The sequence below is a fragment of the Hirundo rustica genome, chromosome 5 (assembly GCF_015227805.2).
Source record: "Hirundo rustica isolate bHirRus1 chromosome 5, bHirRus1.pri.v3, whole genome shotgun sequence".
NCBI lineage: Eukaryota > Metazoa > Chordata > Aves > Passeriformes > Hirundinidae > Hirundo > Hirundo rustica.
This window is the reverse complement of record NC_053454.1, coordinates 4122922-4147328: the sequence shown is the minus strand read 5'-3', so window position 1 is coordinate 4147328 and position 24407 is coordinate 4122922. Positions and strand designations below refer to the sequence as shown.

General features: G+C 38.0%; 1 long non-coding RNA gene across 1 annotated transcript; it reads right to left on the bottom strand.

Annotated features, from left to right (window-relative positions):
• Nucleotides 1-15086: 15086 nt before the first annotated feature.
• LOC120753136 (uncharacterized) lies at nt 15087-23400 on the bottom strand. Its single transcript, XR_005700981.1, has 2 exons — nt 23064-23400; nt 15087-16616 (listed from the first exon to the last, which is right to left on the bottom strand). It is a non-coding gene; the product is annotated as an uncharacterized LOC120753136 (long non-coding RNA).
• Between the last annotated feature and the right edge of the window lie 1007 nt (nt 23401-24407).

Sequence of the window (24407 nt, the reverse complement as noted above, 5' to 3'; positions counted from 1 at the left end):
ATCCAGAGCCAAAGGAATTTCCCCCAGGCTACCTATCACCTGAAGCCCTCTGCCGGAGATTTCACAATCTGGGAGGGACCCCGGGAGTGATAGGCAAGCTGCCCCAGAGAGGGGGGTTGGGGCAGAGGGGATGTTACATGTCATGTGAGGTATGGGATGATTGACACAAAATACCTTAATATACAGACAACACAAAAGGGATACAGAATTGGGGATACAGTGAAACGAACCATAACATAAACTTCTTACAAAAATCTAATAAAACAGTTCTGCACCACCACACTTTAATACAAATCAGAGAAATATAGCGATATGGACATATTAAGGCTCTATTATCAATAAATGTTTTCCTTCTCTGTTGGCAGGCAACATTTTCCCCTGCTTCCAAATGAATAAGTATTGTGTGCACAAATTGGAAAAAAAACCCAAACCACCTTAAAAAAGAAAATGTTTTTGCTTTGCTCTCTATACCTTTCAATTCTAACAGTCTCAGAAAACATTCACTGCAGTTTTAGACAATCTTAGAACTGCATGTGGTGGAAATAAATTAGTACAAAATACCTTTTCAGGAATCATCTGATGGATGTGAAGAAAAACAAACCCAAGACAGAGGTGGAAAGCTAAATAAGGATGTGAATATTAATCATTCAACAGCTCAGCAATAGATATCTGTGCAGAGACACAATTTCTCAGCTGATGTAAATCAACAGAGACCTGTCAGAGCTGTGCTGATTTATGCCAGCTTGGGATACAGCTTCATGTTGCTCCTAAAGCAGGAGACAAGATGTCACTTCAAGTTTGCTTATATCACTAAGAGAGGAGATTTAAAGAACTAGAGGACAATCAAGCACTTCCATTTATACTCAGGGACAATTTAGTATCCAATCCCTGTTATTGGCTTTAAGAAATCTCTTTGTAAAGATACTTCTTCACATTACTGTATTTTAATGTGTGTAAGGATAGAAAACTTTCCTGGAACGTGTGTCCAGTTAAACAAAAATCAGATTTCTGTTGGGAAAAATTAAGTTTTAATTACATGTGTAATAAACGACTGCCCTTTTGAATGTGGCCAATGAAACATAAGGGAAGAAGTTTCATGTTTTGTTTGGAGTGTTTAGTAACAGAGCTGTAAGAACAATGATGGGAGTGAGAAGTTCACCATCATTTTAATTTACACAACACAGGAAGTCTGCAGTGCAACAGTTAGTTTTCCACATAAGTAACTTTCCAGGTAGTATGGAAATACTGGCCAAGAACACAAAGCAATTTTATATTAGAAAAAAAAACATAATATGAAATAGAAAAATATGGATGAGAAAATAACATTTTCCCCCATTTATATGTGTGCTCAATTGTTTTTTATTAATACCCAATTAGTAACCAGATATTTGAGACCTGATAATACCTGAGTAATCTGAGCTTTAAGGCACAGAGGTGAGTGCGGCTCTGGAGGAGGGAGTCCCTCTTCAAAGATTTCCTCAGTGCTCAGTAGAATACCTTTTCATTAGGCAACTGCATTGCCTTTCCTTTGGGCTGTAATCCTTTCAATCAGATTATAAACTGTCATCCATAGGCAATTATGGACTGGGGGCAAATCCAAGAAAGTCAGTGAGAGTGTTGCATAAGGAAGCAGCAAAATCTGAACATGGAAAGTTTTGGTAGCCTTGGCAGGCAGGGAGAAGGTTAGAGAATGTGAAGGAAACCAACTTGGTCTGCAGAAAACTGAGAGACAACCAGAGGTGACTGGGTGAGGTGGGATTTGTAGTGAAGGGCAATGTCAGAAGGAAAATCTCCAGGTCTTTATTCCAACTTTGTTTCCAATCAGGACTGACATCAAAGCTAGGGCAGGTTTATGAGGATGTTATCCAGTAATGCTCTTAAAACCCTTGAGGACAGAGATGGGCTTACCCCTCAATGCACACTATTTTACAGCAACACAGTGTATAAATGTTAATTTAATCTAACCAGAATGCACTGGTTAGAAGTTTGAAACTTGCACCCATTGCATCTTTTCACAACCTGAGAAGAACCTGCCTTTGCTTTTTCCTGGGGGCACAGTGTTAGCTCACAGGTGGCTGCCCACTCTGACCCTAGAGGTTTCCTTCAGAGCTGGAGCACCTGGTCTGCTGCTCCCCAGCCTCTACTGACACACAGGGCTGCACCATCTTACGTGTGGGATTTCACATTAGTTTTATTAAGAAATGTATTTATTTCTTTATTTAAAATGGGAGGAGTTACTAGCATATAAACATGCACTAATAGATATATTGTGCTAAATAGACATATTGTGATGGACATAATGTGCTGTATTCCAGAGGGATTTTCCAACAAGACTTTGCAGAGCAATGGATAGCTCATGAGAAGAAGGATGCTCTTGCTGAATGGTTACTGGGGTTTGTGTGTCAAGTTGTTGGCATACAGACTTGATCTTTCATCTTGAATAGGGTGGCGTTGAAATTATTGGTGAGAGGAGCAGAATTCCAGGTTGCAGGACTTTCTGGCACAGGGATGTTCTGCTGCTTCAGCTGCTGGAGCAGTGTGATCCGAAGAGCACCAGAGCAATGCAAGTGAATATATTGTTATTCTAATTGTTGATGAGATTGGTGGTGTAGCATCAAAGAGAAGGGAAAACCTGCTGCCATACTCCATCTGCCAAAATGTATTTGCTTTGTCATAACTCAGATCAAGAGTTTACCAAAGCAAGGAGAAATTTTCTTTGTGTCTGATGCAAAGTGCTTTCACAAGTGCTTTAAAACAATGGTTCTTAATATAGAAAGAAGAATTCAAAATAAGGAACTCCCACCATCTTGGCAATTTCTTTTCCTATCTTCTTCCATAAAATCAGAGTGAAAATTCAAATGTAATTTTCAGTATATTTTTAGTGCTTCTGTCAGTTAGAATTTGATGTCAATTCTTACATTTCATTCAGTACTATGAAAACATTTAATTTTTACAATGTTTTTTGATGTAACTCAGAAGAATTTCTCACTGTCTAGGTATTGGTAGATATCAACTAAATAACCAACCACAGACTCCCTGCATATGATGATTTATATCAACAGAATTTAATTTAATCAAATCACTTAATTTAATTCAGCAGTAAAATTCCAAACATTATATATATATAAATAGATGTCCTTATGCAAGAATTATATTTTTATATTTTTTACTTTGTTTTCTTTCATAACTCTGTGGATCTTATGTCTTGCTTTTAACAAACTCAGATTTATGACAGTGTTATTAGATATAGAACAATGTTTGATACTTATTAAAAATCCACCAATCAGTTTGATTTTACTTTATTCCCTAAGCAAATCTTGAAGTTCTTATCATAACATTTCACTGATCAGTACTTGCTGGTTTTATCCTGGTTCATTCCCCTTTCAATTTCTCCTAGATCTAGGGACTAAAAAAATCTGGGTATTTGCAGGAATTTGTTATTGTTTTACACTATATAACCATAAAACATTTCTGTACTATTTAAAGGTAAATAAATCAGTTGTGTAAAATGAATAAAAGCTATGAAATGTCCAGATGGAGCTTTCTACCCATCAAAGAGGTAATCAGCATTTTGCTTAACAACCACACTTTAATTATGCCAGTTAATCTTGGAGGTGGAAACAGAAGTGGGAAATCTGATGCTTAACTAAAATTGATTGACTCCTTAAAATGTCCTTGAATAGAAGAAGGGAAATAACCTGGCCTTTGGAAACCAGTACACAAAGAAAGTATAGTTAAAGTGATTTCATCATTTGAAGGTGTTTGACTGATCACTTGTACCTTTGTTCTCATCAGTGTTACAATATTTAGTAGTTTTGATAATAATCTTTTGAAAGGAAACAATTTTGAGGGAGGGAAAAATAAGGTTGCTGCTTCTTCAAGTCAAGGAAAAGCATGTTTTACAATAAAAATGCAACACAAAAATATGGTGAAAACAGCAATCTGTTAACCAACCACTCTTCCTATTGTTTTTCTAGAAATTGACTGACCTGGTGATAACCATGACTACCAGAACATTTTGGAAATAATTTATTGGAGTAGTTTATTATCCCTCTAAAATTTGTGAGAAGATGAACCTTCAGAGACAAAGTCACCTCATCTCCAAAAGATGTTTATCACAGGTCAGATTAATCACCTGCTCGTGTGCTGTATTTGTATATGGTGGAAGAAGAAAAGAGATTCCTCTGATAAAATGTGGATACCTACATGTGGTACTGAAATAATATGGAATAACACAGTCTAAAATATTCTAGAGGAATCTCTACTTAACAATTTCTATTTCCTTTCACTTCCACAGAACCTTGACTCTACAGAAGAGCTGTAGAGTTCTCAGTGTGGGTGAGATTTTTTCACAGCCTTTGTGTTTCAGATGTAGTCAAACCAGTTCCTGTCTTGATCAGATTAGGCTAGAGCTTCTAAAAGAAAAAGATAGTAAGAAATTTTATTAGAATCCTTGGCATTCATATGAGAACAAATGGCAGAAGCATAGTAAAAAATAAAATCAAATTAACACATTAAATCACCTAATGAAATGGATTCCTCAGGATCTGAAGGAATGGATTCCCATGAAAATATTCTATCATGTTTGGTGATGTTAATGAGATTCTTTTTTAATGTTTTTTTCTGTTTCCATTCAATATATATGTACAGGTAAACATGTGTGTGCATATATATATGTATATGTTCATAAATACTTATAGCTGTGTATGTGTGTATGTATATATATACAAAAAAATATTCCTGCAAATAATTGAATTATGAAAACTCAAGGATCTTCTAGTGACATTGAGGCTTCTATTACAGTCTAAAACCTCCAAATCAAACCAAACTGTACCTAACAAAAATGAAGAAAATATCCACTATACTGGCAAAATTCAAAATAAATAGAAACATTCAGTCTGAAGTAATATCTGTGAAAATTTGGTGTGTTCCTGAACTCCTAAAAACAGCTGGAAGAAGATAACCCTGAAAACAGTGAAGTGTTGCACTAACCTGAAATTAGTTAAAATCAGTTCCACACCTTACTCTAGAGACACTTTTATGAAGAATGCTATGGTAGTTTCCAGCATCAGGACCTTGTGGTCAGCCTGTGTTTAAATCCACACTCTATATGTGCCAAGTCAGGCTATGGAGAGAGTTCTCATCCCTGAATGGCCAGAGAGGAGAAAAGTGAGATTGAATTCTATTGACTTTATGCTGAACATCTAGAAGTTAACACAACTTGCCAGCTTAATTTCAAAAAAGCTGATTCCTATGTGTTTGATTGAAAGAACCTCTATGACACCAAGATCATCTTCAACTGCACCATCTGGTAGCAGCTCATCATCTTACAGCAGCTAAGTGTGACGAAAGCCGATTTGACAATTAGTGCAGATGTCTCTTGAGGGCGTTTGTTGTGTATCTCTCTTCCACCAGCAAGATTATGATGCAAAAGTCTCTTTGGGCCTGATTTTTATCCCATTCTTGTGGATTTTGAAATGGGACCTGCACAAATGATACAAGGTCTGCATGTTAGCAGTCAAGTCATGTTAGGGGTAAATCATACACTCTCCTCTTCAGGCTAAGAAAAATAATCATAAATTTTCCATCCCTTGCTGAAATTTAACAGTCTGCCAGGTGGCAAGCACCATTTCAGAGACATATGCTTGAAAGGTAAAATGTCTACCCAGTCATCCTGAGACAATTGCCCTCACAAATGTGATTCCAGTGATAGCTTTACTGGATTTGGAGCCTTCCAGCAAAATTAAAATCACAGTCCCAGAGGCTTTTAAAAAACACTTGGCCTGATGATAGAATCACTCTGTGCCAGCAAATGCTTTATTTATCTTTTTTCTTTTTTGTTCTCATAGAGTATCCCCAAAGTGGATGAAGCATTGTTTCTTGTCTTTTAAAGATGCAATTGGTAGAATTTTGAGCAAAGATGCAGACACCTGGACCAGTGCTGAGCCAAAATTTCCATTGTCTTTTCTAACACTGCTTATCCTTCACATGTGCTGGAGGGTAAAAAGCTAAAAAAAGCAAATCAAAGCAGTACTCACTGTCCAAACACACAAAATCTTGCATCTGCCCCTTTAGAGGACTGAATCAAGGCAGTGCAGAGAGTCTCCTGGATTTAGCTATGGTTATATTTAAACATAAGCCATAATTCCCTTCCAAACTTCTGTCAAAGCTTCCAGAGAATGACCTGGGCAGATTTAATAAATACATGAGTCTGGTAACAGGAGCCATGCCTTGCTTCATGATCTTCAGTCAGTGGGTATCCTACATAACTTGAGCTCTCCACGTTTTTTTTTTGCTGTTCACAAAAGCATTAATTGATCTTACTTGTGCTAATTCCTCCAAGCTAGTCACCCATGCTGCTCTTCAGATGAAGCCTATCTAGTTTTCTTAGACTAAATAAGGGTACAGAGGTGCGCTTCTCTTTGGCCAGTTGCCTCAGTAATTCAGGAAAGAGAGCAAGAAATTAAAATAGATTTTTACATAAAGCAGTCAGAATCACATTTTTTTTCATTCATAGAATCATGGAATCATAGAGACATTTAAGTTAGTAAAGAACTTTAAAGTTGTCAAGTCCAACAGCTAACCCAGCACCAACACTAAATTGTGTCCCTAAGCACCTCATCTTCACATCTCTTAAATATCTCCATGGACGGTGACACCCGACCACCACATCACACTGTCCTATTTTCATGACAGACCTCACTGCTCACAGCCAAATCTCTTTTACTGTATTTTTCCAGTAGCAAAATCTATTGACTATGGCTTTAAAAGTAGAAAGAACTAAAAAAAGTATGAGCAGGTGTTCCTGGTTCCAACAGGTATTCCCAGTAGAGATATTTTGTATTTTTGATGCACCCCTCTGTGTGGTCTTACCTCAGGTGATTAGTGACTATAAAAGATGTGACATTTGCAGCTCAGTGATATTATGTACCAGCCAGCACTATATCAATCACAGCTGCCAGATGCAAATGCAGCCTGTCACCAAAAGAGATCCCTTTTCCCAAAGCTGATTTATGTCAAGATGAGAGCAGTATGCTCCTGCCTGAGCTAACACAAAGCAACTCCAGTAAATTTCATGGAATTATACAAAACTTAAACTAGGTTACATCAACTTGTATATGGTAAAACCTTCTTTTATCTATTCTCTTTTTAATTCAGCACTGGCTGCAGAGATGTCAGTGATGCCACTGCTGACCCAGAGGGGTGTTTGCAAACCCATGTATTACTACTAAAACTAGCTGGATTTTTTTCCATGGGCTGGCATTACAATTGGGGAGCACTGGCTATGAGAATCTAATATGGGCTTGCAAGGATTTAAACAGCATCTACAGGGCACTTTCCTAGAACAACATCTGAGAGATGTTCAGAAGCATCCTAGCTCACTTTAACCCTGGGACTGCTGGGTAATTATCCTGGAAGATTTACTACATTTGCCTCCTAGATCCTTGAATCTTTGGACCATCCCATGACTGAATCAGGAATCCAAAACTTCTGGATTTCTATGTGTTCTAGAAGCAATAGGAGACTGGAGGTATCTATCTGGGAAATTCAGGTGTCTGAATTTATGATGGATGAACACTGAGGCTTTCTGGAATGCTAAAAGTTAGAGCAGATTCCTAAGAGCTTCATTGGGTTTAGTTTTATTAAACCTGGCTACAGCTTGTCCCTTTAAATCCTGTGGGGGTCTTTACAACAACTGCTGGGACACCACTCCAGAGAAACGTGGTGCTTGTTCACCAGTTGCAGGCATTTCTCACAGAGTTTTAAAGCTTTCTACTCTTGCAGCTTTGAAATATTTATAGATGCTTGTAATGACTGAAAGGCTTTCTTGGAAAATTTTCAAGCTGTTGTTTTAAAAATGCATAAGTATGACTTGCTTTAACAACATTTTCTGAATTTAGATGCAAAACACACTTCCTGTTCACTATTTACTCACTCACTCAACCTTTCTGTTGGTAGAAGAGAGCACGTCCAGGCATTATATTTATCAATTTGCCTTTAAGAGTATTAATACTGCAACAGTGATTACGGCTCTTTCTTCTTAGCAGTAAGACATGTGCAAAGGATTTGTTGACAAAGAATATAATACTTGTAAATTTATATTTTTTTGTCACTGTTGTATTTTGGAGTATATAAAAAATTAACTAAATGATCTTTAAGGTTCCTTCCAACCCACACCATTCTATGATTCTCTGGAGTTCTCCTTGGAGACAGAAGTGGGAATCCTTTTCTCAGCCCTACTCTTTCTGTGCCCATCAATCTGAAATTCTCTGATGTTTGAAACTCTACAGAGGAGCATGGTGGCAAAGAAAGAAAGATAAAATAATTGTTATTGGCTATTTTCAAATAAGTTGCAAACTTTCTAGTTTTGCATCTTAGTTTTCAGTTCAGTTACAAGTTATCATTATAAAATATATAAAATAATAATAACAGCAGTTATAGCAATTTTCTGAAAATATTGTTATGACATCATCAATATTATCACTTTAAAACTTTACAGCTTACAGCATTTTATAAAAAGGTCATTTTTATAATCCCTGGGGCTTTTTTAATGGACGGTAAAACCAGGGAGTAAAGACAGAAATTCATTTGCTCAAGGTCACTCCACAAAGCACCAGAAAAGCCATGAATTGAAATCAGGTTTTCCAGTCCCTAGCCAGCTCTTTAACTTATGGCCACAATACCTCTTACCAAGGACAGCAGGCACTTAGGGGAACAAAATACTACAGCATTAAACAAAAAGAACCACATTAAAGGTTTTTGCTTTGCACATTTTATAGTCTGTTCCCTTTTATGAATTCCAGAAATTCACATTTGTTTGCAAGTCACAAAGGAGAAAGGCATAGCGCCCAGAAAATGCAACTATTAATAAACTTCTTTGAACAGCAGTTTTTCTCAGAATAAAAGGTTCTGGGATAGTCTTGCAGGTAGCATGTTGTCCTAGTCTTTGGAAAGACAGGTGTCTGCCAGGGAAAGCCAGAGCCTACCTGGGAATGGAGAATGTAAACCCCCTCCCTCAGAATTATTATAATTTTGAAATTAAGGGTCTCTCAGGCAAAGATATGGGAATCGGAATAACAGTTCTTTACTAGGACTATCAAAAATAAAAATGTAGTACAAAAAAAGCAAATAAACCAAAAAGAAAACACTGACAGAGTCAGAACACAACCTGACACCCTGTTGGTCAGGGTGTTGGGAACAGTCCAAAGAAATCTTCCTGCAGTGACAGATGTGGTACTGTTGGAGCAATGATCCTATAGAAAGGTGTAATTTTCTTCTGAAGGTCCAAAGGTGGTGAGGTGGGTCCAGTCTTCCTCTGTGAATCCAGTGCAAACAGGCTGTCCTGGTGTTCTGACTCTCAGATTTCATCCAGGTAAGAATGCTTGGCTCCTCCCACTGGGTGGAGCATCTCCCAATGGGATGATGTAATTGTATCAGCCATGCCGTGAGCCTTAATGGCCCATTAACAGGAGATATCCCCTGGAGGGAGGATGCGTCATGGAAGAGATAAAAAACACTGCCCCACCTGGTTTTAACAGGTGGCAATAGAATACATACCGCTGGTTGGTTATATCTTGCATTGCAACCCAAGACACATGTATAAAGAGGAATAGAGTATAGTTACTGTTGATATTAGTTTGTTCAGGTGAAGGGAAGATTTAAGAATAGAGTATAATAATTATTGAAACATCCATGTGTTCAGGTGAAGAGAAGATGTAGGCAATACATGCATGGTTTGTTAGCAGACCTAAACACTTTTCTTTCCTGCCTTTTTCACAAAATGTAGAATTAAAGAATAGCAGAAAGGCTTGCTTTGGAAGAGACCTTAAAGATCCTTCAGTTCCAACTCCCCTGCCATGGGCAGGGACACCTCCTACTAGAACAGGTTGCTCAGCACTGCTTGAGGCAAATTCTCACATTCCCATATTCTGATATGATCTGAAATACTGAGGTATCACTGAACACCTCAAAATTTTAATAATTTAGTCATCAGTTAAGGCTCAGCTGTTTCCACGCAACAGTATTTGGATTTCTGAAGCTATTTCCAGCTCTAGATTTGTTCATGGAGTTTCTCAGTATCACTTTACCCAGTGTGATCTGGCAACAAACAAATCAAAAACCCAAACCATGAGAGATACCAAGAAGGTGGGAAAAATGTATGTTTGTTGATGACCTCAGAAATAAAGTAAAACACTAATTTGTGTGCAATGTTCTTTGTCCAGAGGTAGTCTCTACTTCCAATTATTAACATTCTTTTGATTAGTTCAGTGAATCTCAATGATCTATGCTGCATTAATAGTGAGCTGTAGGCATTAGCAGGATGTGTGAAGAACTTGCTCTACTGACTGTGGGGGATTCCCACTGAGAATATTTGTAGAAATGAAAAAAAAAAAAAAAAAAAAAAAAAAAAAAAAAAAAAAAAAAAAAGGGAAGCTATTAAAAGCTCTGGATTCTCAAAGACTTGAAGAATTTGGGGCACTTAAGGTTTTTTGTTTTTTTTGTTTTGTTCCCCTAGGATGGGAAAAATAAATAGATTTAAAGCAGTTTAAAACAAAATAAAATTAAACAAAACAAAAAACCCCAAAAACAACAATAAACCCCCCCCACAAACAAACAAAACCCAACCAACCAACCAAAACACGAAAAACCCCAAACAAAACCATCCAAGATTAGTTTCCTAATCTTCCATTTGAATATAATTTTGACACTAAGCTTGGTAAGTAAATGTAGTGGGTCATATTTTCCACTGATGTAAATATTTCAGGATACTTGGGGAGGGGTTTTGATATCTATTTCTGTTTTCCCCAGTGTTTCGTAAAGGACTGCAGATCACTCTAATAAAGAAGGATGGCAGCTCTGTCCAGATGTTAATTGCTTCTTCATTGTGGGAAATGTGCACAGATAGACTGCATGACTAATTGAACTCTGGGGCCAATGTTGCTGTGTGTTATTTGGTTTCATATTATATTTCATTTTTATATTGGATTTTATAATGGTTTGTTCTGTACTCCCCTCTTCTGGAAAATGTAATATCCCAAAATTTGTCCCTGTCCTTTCCCTTGCCCATCCTCCCACACTTCTTCCAGTTCCCTCCTGCGGGCCCTGTCTATCATTTGGCTGTTCCACCCAGGTTCTGGAGGGTAAAAGACATTGAATGACAGGGCAAGGGCCAAGAAAATCACTCCTTTTATGCTCCCCATTGATTTCCTTGATTGTCCCACCAACCCTGTTCCATTCCCACCTTATCCCTGATTGGGAATTGGCTTGTCCCCTCCTTTAGCCCCTTCCCTGTATATCAGCCCAAGCAACGCGAGGTCAGGTCTCTTGATTCAGCAGGGCTCTGGGTCAGAACCGCAGAACAAAGGCTGAATAAAGCCTTGGTTTCACTCCCAGACTAAGCTCTGACCTTCTCCTTTGCTGCTGACGGGGTCTTGCTCTCTCATGCGAAGGGAAAGGTTTTTGGCTGCCTCCTGGGTTTTTAGGACCCTAAGAAGCTCCTTCCATCTGCTGCTCGTCTTTGGCTAGCCTAGGCAAAAACAGAGCCAGAGTTCTGTGAGAGGCAAGCAACGGGCCAAACAGTGAGAAAGAGCAAAGCTCTTGGTGAAGCCGAAAAGTCTAAATGTATGTGTGTGTTATAGTAAACATACAGTTCAAATGAGGATGATTATTAAAAAAAAGCAAAATAAAAAGAAGGTGGGATTGGAAAGTAGCTCCTTTCTGATGGATGCAGAAAAGAAATTTGAGCTTTCCTCCTCTTTGTCTTAATCACTGACATGGTATCTCTAGCAAAGTTATCACCAACCTGACGTTTCATTTCCATGAGAAATCTCCAAATACAATTTTGGAGCAACTGGTGTCTAGTTTGTAAAATTTTAGGGTAACAGTAAGCTGAGCCTCATGACAAATCTGTTTTACCACTGCAGCTACTAATGGCAGCAACATTAACACCAACACCAATACATGGTTGTTTTCACTATGCCAGCATGAGACTTTTCCAGACAGTTCAAATGAGTGGGGGGAAATATTTAGGTACTCTGAAGAGCAATGAACAATTTGGTTTAGTCAGATTCTGGTGTCATTAAATTGTTACACCTATTTGACACTGTAGATAAGACTATGAAGAATGTCAGATACTTGGATTTGTGAAGAAAAGAGAATAATTTTTCTCATTAAATACTTTTAAAATGTTGTTAATATTCCTTTGGTTTAGAGCTTATTGTTGTCTTTGTGCTTTTCCAAGAGAGGTCGTCAAATAACCAATATGCTTCTCTTTTTAAAAATGTTTTCTTCCATGGAAAACCATATATTTTAATTAAAACCTGAAAATATTTGCATTGAAAATTATTTTCTTTCATATTTCCTCATATAAAAATAGTGTTCCTATTTGTTTACATTTATGAATGAACTTAATAAGGAAGTTTTCTGAGAAAAATGAAAAGTCTAGGTAGAAATTAAATATTTGAGTATTTTCAGTTAGCCGAAACCAAAATGAAATTTCCTACGCAAAACAATTGTAATATCAGTTCAGCAGTTTGAAGAATGATCCCTGAGAAAAGGAGCAATTATATAAAAAGATTAGACCCGATTTTTGACTTTATAATAAGCAGCATAATTTAGCCAAATACATTGGGTTTCTTCTCATTCAATTTAGTATTGAATTAAGTTCTTAATTTCACCAATACATACCTGAATTAAACAAAAAAATTTGGACTTCATTATACTTCAGTATACAATTTATTATTATATGAGCTAATGAAGGGATACAGGCACTAGCCTGTATCTATACTAGCCTATCTATACTATCTATCCATACTAGCCAAGGACTGAAAAATAAGTTAACACTTTTTAGAGGTGAATAGGCTGATTGTTTTCTCATTTTTTAATGTCTGTAAATCTTAAAATATAACAAGAAGAACACAGTTCATTGTATGTGTGGATCATGTGTTCGTCATTCAGAAACAACAACCCTATCAAAAATACTCAAAATAATTTAAAGATTAAATATAAAAAAAAAAAAAAATAAAGCCATGAAAAGCAGTACAAACAGCTTTAAGATTAGAATATTGCTAGAAAATGAAGTAATAACATTTATGCCCATTACTTATTTTCTTTTATCATTAAATCTACTTTTATATCATAGAAATGGATGGATGGAGGAATAAATTACTGAGAGTACAAAATATCCATTATGAGAAGACTGCTATACATAGAATACAATATTCTTATTTAATCCAAACAAGTGTGCACTTTAGAAGTACATTATATGGTGCATTAGAATGAAGCAAGAAGAGTAAATCCATGGCTGTGATTTTTCCGGTCAGTGTCGTTCTCTGTAGTCATTTTCAAAGACTGTGTGTGTCTCTGCCTCTACTACAAATAAATCAAAATATGTTCTTTTTCAGTTTTATACTTTGATTCTTTAAATAAGTTAATGCAGATCTTTTGCTCTAAATAAATAAAACCTTTATACATAAGGCCCTTCAAATGGGAAATAGATTATATCTATAAGGAATGGACCAGGCTCTTTCAACAGCCTTGAGGTTTGGTGATTAATCTTACAAAGTGTGGTCTGACACTGAAAATGAACCCTAAATCTTGAATCTTACTTTCCAACAAGAGTTTTAAATTGAAAATTTTCGCTGTCACTTATTAGCATTTAAGAGAGATTTTTGACCCAGTTGAAGAAAGCAAGAGCTCAAAGGACCTCAGATTCCCATTTATATGTTGCTTACTCGGCCATGGAAATCTTTTCATAGCAAATTCCATGGTGTGATTCCTACTCTGGCTGTGTTTTATTAACTTGTAAAGGCAGAATTAGGGATTTTTATGTATTGGGATTTTCAAAAGTTCTTAATTCCCAGGTTTCAATTGAATTACTCAGCATTTCTAAACACCAAAATAACTTTCAATATCAGCTTCAAAGCCCCTGGTCTTGGTACTCATTGCACACAATCCCCTTAATTGTAGGAGCTGAGTACTTTGCTGTAGTTAATGGATTTTATCCCTGTGGGACAGCAAAATGCTCTCACAGCTTCAATAGCCTGAGAATGGTACATGCAATAAATAGATTTAGAGGCTTTCCCAGAGCCACACAGAGAGGCTGGGATGAAGCCAAGCAGTGAACTCATACTCCTCATCTTCAATCCACAGCTCTATCTGGTCGCCCCTCTTAGTTCCTGGAAAATCCAGAGGGGGAGAAGATCATGGTTTAAGTACACTTTTGTCTCCTTTTTGTTGTTGTCTGGCTCCTTCCCTAATTATTTTTCAACTTTATATTCTAGAACAAGGCATGGTCTAGTAGAATCTCACTGCCCTGCAACTTCATTTACTTGGAAATTGTGACTGTAATGCTTCATTTGCCTCGGATGTTACTTCATAAGTGACAATTTGGAAACTCTGCAGAGAACAGCCCCATGTCTCTGCAGTCCCTGATGTGTGACATGATGATGCCATGCCAAACACTTGGCTGCCCATGGGAGTTTTTTTCACAGTACCCTACAGGGAGGGATGAAGGCTAAATAAACAAATTATCCTTCTGGATGAGGGTTCAGACGTTGACTTGGAACTTGCTGAGGGAAAATAAGTTCAAATAAGGCAAAATGGCATTAAGACAATGCAGAAAAATAGAAAGAAACTGAACTAAAATGTGAGATTTTGTTCTTTGGGAAATCTCAATGTCACGGATTTCCATTCTTAGCGCTTCATTTTTGTATTTTCAGAATGAGTCAAGGAGTGTGTAGGGAGATTCATCACAGTGGGGGAAACTGCACAACTGAGCTTAAAAAGACATGGAAGCATTCTGACTGTCATCTTTTGAATCACAGGAATATACATTAATGGAACAATGTGACAAAAAATAAAATTTTTGAATGTACTCAAGCATTTAAAGCCTTTCCACATTTAATGATTATTTTGATGGCTGTTGGGGCTTTCAGAACACACAGCACCATGCAGTGGCCTCATCACCCATCCCAAACATCATTAGTTCAAGAAAAAGTCATGTCTGATTTGGCAGCTCTCCAGTCCAGCTACTTCTCTTCAGCTGAAGCCTCATAGAGGTTTGTGACATCTCACTCACAGGAATATCACTGGAGAGAATTATGACCACATGTGAAGGATAGCATCAGGAACAGCTGAGATGCTCAGGAGAGAGCCTCATTCTTGTGCTGAAGCATTTGAGATAACAAATTTAGAGATCAGAGAAAAGCAGAGAAAATCAGAGAAAAAGAGGCAGACGGTATTAAATGTCTGGAACTTTTCTCGATGGATAGTTTTCCAAGTGTTTCAGGAAGCATCTGGGACTGAGACTTCAAATGCAGTGACATTTTAGTTGCCAAAATACAGCAGAGGAAAAATTAAAATGGGATCACAGGATGTAATTCTGAATTAATATTTCCCTCTCTTTATCTTCTTTCAGCTTTCATATATGACCCCATCACAATGAAGTCTGAGAGTCTGTGCAAACCTACAGTGATGTAAAGTGATACAGTTCTTCAGTGAAGTTTCATTAATTTGTAGAGATGGTGATATGACCCCACTAACCCCAATAACCACTGGAGTTACTTTGATGCCTACTACAAATTCAGAAAATGGCTTTGAAGGACATGACTGATTATGCTACACTTAGCTTCTTTGAACAAAATGGGAATTTCTGGAACTTTGAATCTCCTATGACATTTCAAGTATAACTAGCAGAATCAGAATCAAACCCAAAGGATCAAGAAATGAGAAAGAGTAATCACATTATCAGATTAGAGAAATAATTGCCAATCTTAAAGGGGTGACAGATGTGAAAAATGCCATATTTTTAGAGAAAAACAACTGTCAGTACCTACTTCAGTGTAAACTTCATGTTGTGCTCTGTGGGAGGTGAAATCATGAGACAGCATAATGCACTCTGTGTCTCTGAGCAGAGAAGGAAGACATGAATTCTGCTGATCTGAGGATGAGACAAGGAGAAGGTCTGAGGTGGAGAAGGGAAGAGAGGGATGAGCCTCCCAGTCCCCCTTGTTGTGGAGGAAGAATGGATTATTGAGAATGAGCAGCAACATTGAAAGTCTTATTTTTCTCTTTAGTCCCAGTATCAGGCATTAATCCTTGCTCCTGGAGTGGTAGAAGTGGCCAGCACAGCAGTGGCACGGGCAAAGCAGCAAGGAGGCTGTGGCCATGATGCTGTTTCTGTTGATTTATGGTCAGAGTTTCCTACCTCTACTGCCTAAAGCTGGAAAAGGCTTAGTACACATGAAGCTTATAGATATAAATCAGATCTCTTTCAGCTATCTGAAGTTTTATCAATTCCTTGAAGCCTTGAAGAAGAAATTAGATCAAATTCTGCAGGTTTCCAGGGTAAGTTCTCCAGGATATTGTTAATATTTGAAAGTCCCCCTCAGTGTTTTGCAGTGCTCCCCAAGCATCCCTTGGCCCACGGACTTTGCGTGATCAAAGAAGGAAGGCCTTGAAACTCTTCTGCAACCACTGACAAGCCTCCAGCCCTTGTCATTTGTCGCTGCTGTGGTTTTATTTCTCACTGGTGTAACCCCAGCATTCCCAGGCACATCCCAGAGGCCAGTACAAGGCAGGACATATTCCCACAAGGCAGTTTTTCCATCATCATCCTGTTTTGGGGAAATAAGCAAGTTTAGGTATTAAGATGTAACTAGTGCTGTTCCAAGTTGGCCCCAGGGAGAAAAATGTGCCTTTATCTGTTTGCTCAACACATTCAGGGACTCCATCAGGCACAGATTTCCAGGCATCCTCTCCATCCTTTCTCAGAGCTGCACAGATTTGTTACACCCCAAGCTTTTTTTCTGGCACATCAACACAGATCTATTGCACTCCTAACTCTTATTTAGAGGCAGAACTGCATAACTGGGGCTTGCTGCTGTGTTTACTGTGTTTCTGACTATTTTCTAGGACTGACATGCAGCTCTCTACAGGCAACTCCATGACATAACCAAAAACGTAATTCCCAAAAATCTCATCACTTTTGATTGTTAGTTCAAGATGTCAGTGAGTTTGATATTTAATTGGAAAAGAGAGTAGAAGTTGTATTTCAGTACCGTTATTTTATTCTGGTAAAATCAATAATAAAAGCTACAAATCTGATCAGTTGCCATGACTTCCAGCTTTATTTTGCCAACACATTTCCAAATTCCCAGTCATGCTGTCACCTGGAGTGCTGTTTTCTTTTATGTTCTCTGTGGTCACTGGGGGATTTTTTTTTTTTTTTTTTCCTCAACAGTTGACTTCCTGGTTTTTTTTGAAGAGTGGAACAGAATGGGAAATGACACACATCATAAAACTGATTTTTTTTTTTTTTTTTTACTGGCAACTTCTCCCTACCTGTCCTTGAAAACCCGACAGATAAGTTCAGACATCTAGATATTAGTTTTCTCTGTATTTACTTCAAAATATTCCACAACCTTTATTCTTCATAGCATATTTTTGTATACAGAAATGTGATCAGTCCATCCATGTTTAGTTCCTGTTTCCCTGGCTTGATGTACTTAGGAGCTGGTCATAACAACCACAGAACATCTTTATTTCATGGATATATATATTGTTTCAATCACATCCAGAAGACTTTAATTGCTGATGTTCTCAAGGCAGGGAAAAACTCTATGTTTTTAAAAATTTAAAGTGTTTAATTGTATAATATATTACCTGTTGAGTTACACTACATTTGGGATTCTGTTTCAATTAAATCCAAAAATCCTTTCTTTTTATAGCTTTTCAGGCCTCCTAGTGCACTTTTAAAATCTTAATTAATTCTTTGAGTCTGTAAGTACAGCCATTAAAAAAACTGCTGTTTTTTCTCCTTCACAAACCTAGGAAAGTTGTTTGTAAAAAGGAGACCTAAGAACATTTAACCAAGAGGAAAATCTGAAGAGCTATATTTCAGAGAAAGGGTAAACATGTCTTTTAGAGTATTTAAGATTTCAGACTTGCCCTTTATGTCAGCAAACAGAATACTACCGATATGCTTTTTGCTGATACAACTCATTTGTTAAAATAAGAAACAAAAATTATAGCGGGAAGTGAGGTGGGAATAGTCCCCAAAGAAGGAGTAGTATCTACATAAGCACATTCTGATTTTAACTGTGTTACTGCTGTTCCTGTGATTTCTGAATAAATACCTGCATTTCTATATTTTCTTTTTCTGTTGCAACTAGACTTAGAGTAATAAAAATCCTTGAATTAGACAGTTAATACCTTCATTTTAGTAACAATAAATAGCTTTTTAGAGCAGGGCCACAAAAAAGAACAGAGGGCAGTAACACCTCAGCTGTGCAGGGAGAGTTGAGGTTGTTCAGCCTGGAGAGGAGAATCCTCCCACTGTTGATCTGATTGAATAAACAGTAAGTGAGTTGTTCTCGGGTTTTACCCCTGAGATTCAGGTGGTTTTAGAGTCTTTTTGCCCTCTGCAAAGCTCTGAGCCAAACGCAAGAAAGAGACGGAATCTTCAGGTTCTGATTTTTCAAGGTTGCATGTTTCATTTATTGTTTCTTATCTTACAGATTTCTCAGTGCCCAACAAAGGTCTGCACATCTGCCTGGGCATCTGGTGACTCCTCGACTCCTCCCGGACTGGGCTGTCGCTATCTTTTATACGAATTGCTACGTATTCTTTATTTATCATTATTTGCCAATACCTATCACTTACACTAAACAGGTCATCCCTACTCTGACCCAATCTCTTTAAACTACTTTGTGCCACCGTCACTGCTGAAAATGGAGTGAGAGAAGAAGAAAGAAGAAGCAGGAGACAACGCCCCAAATCCTCCATCTTGCCCCCATTCACTTCAATGCTAAAACCCGTAATCTACTGTTTTTTCCCCCTGTGATAAGCTAAACTACAATCTTTCACACTCTTGTGGCCTGCAAACCCTCCCGCAGTGCAGGAAGCCTTTCCCATGGACTGGGATCAAAGCCAATGTCCCTCTGGGCCAGGGTCCCAGACCCCCCTGTCCAGGTCTCTGACCCTCCAGGGCACCCAAAGGAATGCCCTGGACTCCAACAAGTTGTGGTTGGAGCCACAATAAGAACTAATAGAAGGCAGCTCAGTAATGTGAAATTATTACTCTGATTACCCAGTGAGTTTGATGTTGGCTAATCAAAACCTATATAAGTAAAGATTTCGGTTAAACAATATCTTCAGAGACTTTAACTAGAACTTAAGAAATATTTTTCTTTATCCAGTGTGCTAATAAAAGTGGGAGCCAAATGTACTTTAGAAGTCTTTGGTATTTGATCTCATCCAAGAAATATTAAAAAAAAAAAAATTAAAATTGGAACAAGTACTCAAAAGTCTGCTGTTGGATCAAAACTACTCAATGTCCAAGTGAATGAGTGTGTGAAATCTGAGAATATCTTTGGTGCTGTAGCAAATCGATGAAGACAGAAAAAGTAGCCTAATGAGTCAGAAATCTCCGCCCCATTACAGAAGTATCCCAAACACATCTATAAAAATAATTTTCATTTAAGATTCACTCAGGGAAAACAAAAATTTATGCTGTATCTTTCTCACTTAAAACATAAACTAGAAAATCCCTGTGGTGGGGATGTGAATCACTGCCAGGGAAATATCAACAATGCAAGTTTTTTTTAAAAAATCGATGCTGTATATCCGCTTTGCATTTTTATTGCTAACACAATTGTTGACATTGTAAATTGACTCTTAACATCATAAATGGCTTCTCACACATTGTAAAGTAAATCCTGTGGACTTTTATTAGTATCATAAATGGCTTTTTAACATGTAAATAGCCTCCTCCCCATGGCAGTGTAAATCCCATAGGCTTTATGGACAGCATAAGTCATGTAGCGTGTTGCACTTTGCAGTCAGTGTTGGTTTTCATTTAAAAACTACATAAAAGTTTGAGGAAATAAAACACAGGGATTTGCACATTTTCAGTTGTGGCCACCCTTGTTTTCCTGCTCCTATGACCAATGCGAAATATTAAAACAGTTTGATAGTCTTATGTTTCACACCCCTTTGCAAAATCAAAACATTGAATAAAAGTTTACCAGTCTGGATATTTCAGTAAGAGCTGACAAAACTGACTAAATAGACATAAGAATCTGTAAAAGATGTAAGAAACTGTGAAATGGTGGCTATTTCATCAGCCTCATTTCTTTGGCACCTCTCATTTGCAAGAGTCCCAGAGCACTGCAAAGAACACATGGACTCCATGTTAGGAAGAGATACAGTGGAACATTTTTCTGAAAATTATGATATAGCCCATATTCTTAATTTTTAATTCCGAATACTGCTGTATTCCTCAGCTCTCCCCTGAAATGTCTGTCTCTCTGAGAGTGAACAGCAATAATTGTTTATTAACACTCAGTAAAAAAAATCACCACGTTTTCATATTCAAAACATAAACCCAAATATTTTGCAAATATGGCTGATTGGGGGGTTATGCCTTAAATAGCTAAATTTTAATTCATTTTGTCAATGACTTCCAAGGTGATGATTTTTCTGAGAGCAAACACCTTATTTAAACAAATTACAGGGCATAATTTTAGAAGTTATTGCTTGGAAACTACCTGAGTGGGGTGGCTCTGGTGTGTTATGGGTCCTGTAGCTGCACACACAAAATATTCACTTTTTATGCTGCTGAAAAGGTGGTGGTAACTCAGACAATTGGGATTACCTGAGAAGACCAGATTGCAGAACTGAGTAGAGTTCATCAAGCTGCTGAAATACACATCACTCATTGCATGTCAGCATGTCCATCCCACCCATGTAGGATTTCCAGACAACCATCAGACAAGGAAATAAATAGTGGATGAACTCATAAAACTGTCACTGTGCTGTCAGGACAGAACACAGATCAGTTTTCTCTGGATCCCCTGAGGAAATTAATCCAAATTATTACAGCTTGAATAATACATATCTACAAAGGTAATGCTTATCTGCTTTTTCTCTAATGCAGCTAAAAAATAGCTTTCCTATATGTGCATATCTGTCTATATTTTTTATATAATGATTAGAGCATTAGAAAGTTCACCGACAGTACAGGTGGGTTAATTTCTTCTCTTGCCCTGAGAACATTTTGTGTGAGAGGGATCTGAAGTGCATTTGCTTGGATGTCCACACTGCAGGTGAAGACAATCCTGTTTCAATCACTCCTATGGGAACAGCACCTGTGTTTCATCCAGGCACACTGTAATGCAAAGTATAAATCAGAGAGTGTTTTACACACTGGCCATGCAATTTAGATTTCTGAGGGAGTGTTAAATACTTGAATACTTTTGAGGAGGTACATCAAAGTTCCAAAAGTCATATTGGAGAATAGCATTACAAGCCCTGCACCAACAATGCAATGGATCCCTCTCATCAGTGCATTTTGGAATTAATCTCTATGAGCTCACCTGACCCCATGCTCCCAGGTGGGACACAAGAAACCTGACATTTTAACCTGCTCTGGTAGGATAGCAGCTCTTTCTGCATTCCTGAGCAGTGCAGTTCCTTGCAGGCTGGTTTGATCTTTGGGCTGTGCTCGAATAACCAGGTCAGTAATCCCATTTTAAAGGAATCAGTGACACCCTCCCATTTTTTACCAGGAAAAAAGGGAAGAAAAAACTTCTTCAGATATAGATCAGCTTAAATATAGCTAATGAAATCATTAATGTTTTTAGCAGACCTGAGTTTTCCCAATATGTAGTTACATTAACATGCATATTCTACTTCTGTTCACATAATGTAATGGGACACTGAGATCATATTTTTTGAACTTAGGCCTAGAAAGAAATTTCTGAAGACATTTAGACAACACCAGCTTCAGAAGGCTGCTGAAATATTTAAATATTTAAAAGTTTCTTTAAAAATTGCCTTAGAGGAGAAATATTGTGGAGATGGTCTGACTTTCAAAGTCAGCTCATTAATCATAGTTAATGCTCCTTGTTATAGCAGATAGTAATCTGTGCCTCTTATTGAGCTCACATTTGCCCACAGCATGAAAATATTCCTGATCCATCTATTAAAAATTTAGTGTCATTCCTTTCTAAATCTGGTGTCTTATATTCTTTATAGCAGGAATCTAAGAATTGAGACATTTTCAAAATGTACTTGAAATTTTATAGATGTATGTATTTATTTCCGACATTAGTATGTTTATGCATAAATGCACAGGTACGATATTACAAATGTGAACATGAGGTTGGTCAGGGTTTTGCAAGGATGGAGATCCATCCCCATTGCTCATCCCTCTTCTTGTGTTTAACCAAGTTTATAATGAAGACCGGTTCTCTCACATGAAATCAATATGCCCAAGAACACCTTGTTCTAATTAGCTATGTTTGATTGGAACTAAAGCAGCTCAGTAGATGAAAAGGTCTGGATTCAGGTGATGGGAACATCTAAATCTAATTTCTGAAATGCTCTCAGACTTCAGCTGGTTGGCTTATAATGAAGTGTAATTTAATCTTTCTGCCATGAGCTCTCCTGACCCCATTTGGAGAGTAAAAGTGAATCAAAGATAGTTATTCATTGTAACTCACTGTAGTTTCCTTTGCAGCCCAGTTCCAAATGTTTCTTAATGAATTAGTTTGTTAATTGCTACTGCTGTTGATATTTCCTTCACCTTGAACACTGTCTCGTCCCTAGGGAATGCTCATGGCGTCTTAAATTCAGGACCAAGGGGGGACTCCAAAACCAGAACTCCAGTCTGAAAAGGTTCTGAAGTTTCATTGCTCTAAAGCTATTATGTACCTGATTTGTTGTTAATTAAACATTGTTTTACATTTATAAATTGTTTTCATGCTTAAGTGAGTAGAGACTTTACACCTAAAGCTCAGTGCAAATGAAAAGTGCCCTGTACTTTTAAAGCAGCCCTAAATGTTGTTTCTGTTCAGCACTTGTTTCTTCTTTTGGCTAATAACAACTATTTGGAACCTCTTGTTTAAAATCATTGTCTAGAAAAGTGCATTAAAATACACACACACCTAAAGGTATCTCTGAGATGCCTTCTACCACGCTGCCTTTTCTTTGTACAACCTAATCCACAGTCTGGAAGTCATTGGTCATTCCTACTGTATCTACTTGAATAGAGAAATTACCTTGTTGTTGCAGTAGCCCTCTTGTTAGAGAGTAGAAATGAGCCGAGACACATACTTCTTCCTTATCACAGCATGGAAAGGGTCCTGGTTTATTCCTCTGTACAGCTCATCCATCCTAACTCCAACTATTCCCTGACTCTGGCTGCAGCAAGCTCCTGCTGGAGGTTTCCCTTGCAGCCTCTGACTGTTGAGTATTCCCTGCTAAATTATGATTGCAGGTTTTTACCTAGCTACACTGTGACTGCAGGCTGCAACCACAGGCTCTAGCTGGAGACCCAGTCTGACCTCACAGCAAATTCCATCGCCCTAAGATCCTTCTTCTTCATAATTCCCCCTCACCAACTTGACACCCACTCCCTTTTACCACACTTATCTTTACTGGTTATAGCTGTGACTCATCAGGGGTAGGCTGTACTGGGTAATTAACACAGTAGTTACTGATCAAGGGTGAGGCTGTACTGGGTAATTAACACAGCTGTTACTGATCAGGGGTGAGGTCACCTGTATTTCCTTCACCTACACCTTATCATGACTAAACTTCCACTATAAATTCCTTCCTAGGATGCAGACAGCACCCTGTACAATTTCAGTATTGACATGTTAGTCTACTTGTAAGCCAAGGAGCTTCTCCAGGTGATGCAAGTTGTTTTCTGCCTCCTATCTCTGGAAAAGTGTGGCTGCACCTTTGTGCTAGACTTGATTTGTGAAAAGCAGATGTAGAAGGAATCAATGAGCCTCTCTCTTGCTCACTGTGTCTGCCTGAGAGGGCTGTGAGTCATGAGAACCATCTGGCTGCGAGTGCTGGCTCCTCGTCTGAAGAAACAGCATCTGGCACACATCAAGCAGGGCACTTGAGTTCCTGGCATGACCTTTTTGGCAAGAAATGGAAGCCTGAGCTAAAAGAATGATTCAAGAAAATCCAACCTAAGGTCTAAGAAGCCATTAACACCTCCAGTTTCAGGCAGTGTTTCTCAGACCTCCTAAATTGCCACTCTTGATAAACTGGGTGTGTATCTTTCTCCTTCCAAGTCTGTTAATGATGGAAAATCACAGACAGGTGTTTGCCATTGATCCAGAGGAACCCTGATCTGCTCTACATGTTTGTTCCTTGCCTTATTCCCTTGCACAAAACAATCTTGAGTTAAAAAACTGCTGCTGGAAGTTCCTCTTATGAAAAACTAGTGACAATAATGCTGACCCTACAGCTGGGATGCCTTGATCCTGCCCTTATGTGGTGTAGATCCAAAGCACCTTCATCTGGAATTGAGGGGTTAATCTTTATGGAGACCATCTTCCTCTTGCTGATGCTGGGAGAAGGCAGGAGTCATCACTGCTCAGTCCAGT